The sequence below is a fragment of the Penaeus monodon genome, chromosome 23 (genome assembly GCF_015228065.2).
Source record: "Penaeus monodon isolate SGIC_2016 chromosome 23, NSTDA_Pmon_1, whole genome shotgun sequence".
NCBI lineage: Eukaryota > Metazoa > Arthropoda > Malacostraca > Decapoda > Penaeidae > Penaeus > Penaeus monodon.
Genome location: NC_051408.1, coordinates 17,941,196 through 17,941,425, shown reverse-complemented (window position 1 = coordinate 17,941,425; position 230 = coordinate 17,941,196). Strand labels below are relative to the sequence as shown.

Genomic DNA, 230 nt, shown 5'->3' with positions numbered 1-230 from the left:
ACAACATCCACATGGTATGAATATCCACGGATGTTGATATGGATGTTAAGAGTGAAACAGATATCCACTGATACAAATGAGGTCTCAGATAAGGTTACTGTGCAATTTTATATCTTCAACCTCTGTGATGGGCCATTATTTCACTACTTTAGTTACAACAGAAACACTGTATGCTTGTATGGCATGGAGGGCTTGCATAAATATGTAAGTAAATGTTCACACACATACAT

General features: G+C 36.5%; 1 protein-coding gene across 1 annotated transcript in view; it reads right to left on the bottom strand.

Moving 5' to 3' along the window:
- Positions 1 to 230, bottom strand: part of LOC119587859 (probable glutamate--tRNA ligase, mitochondrial) — a 10,856-nt gene that overhangs the window by 8,091 nt on the left and 2,535 nt on the right. The window lies entirely within an intron of this gene.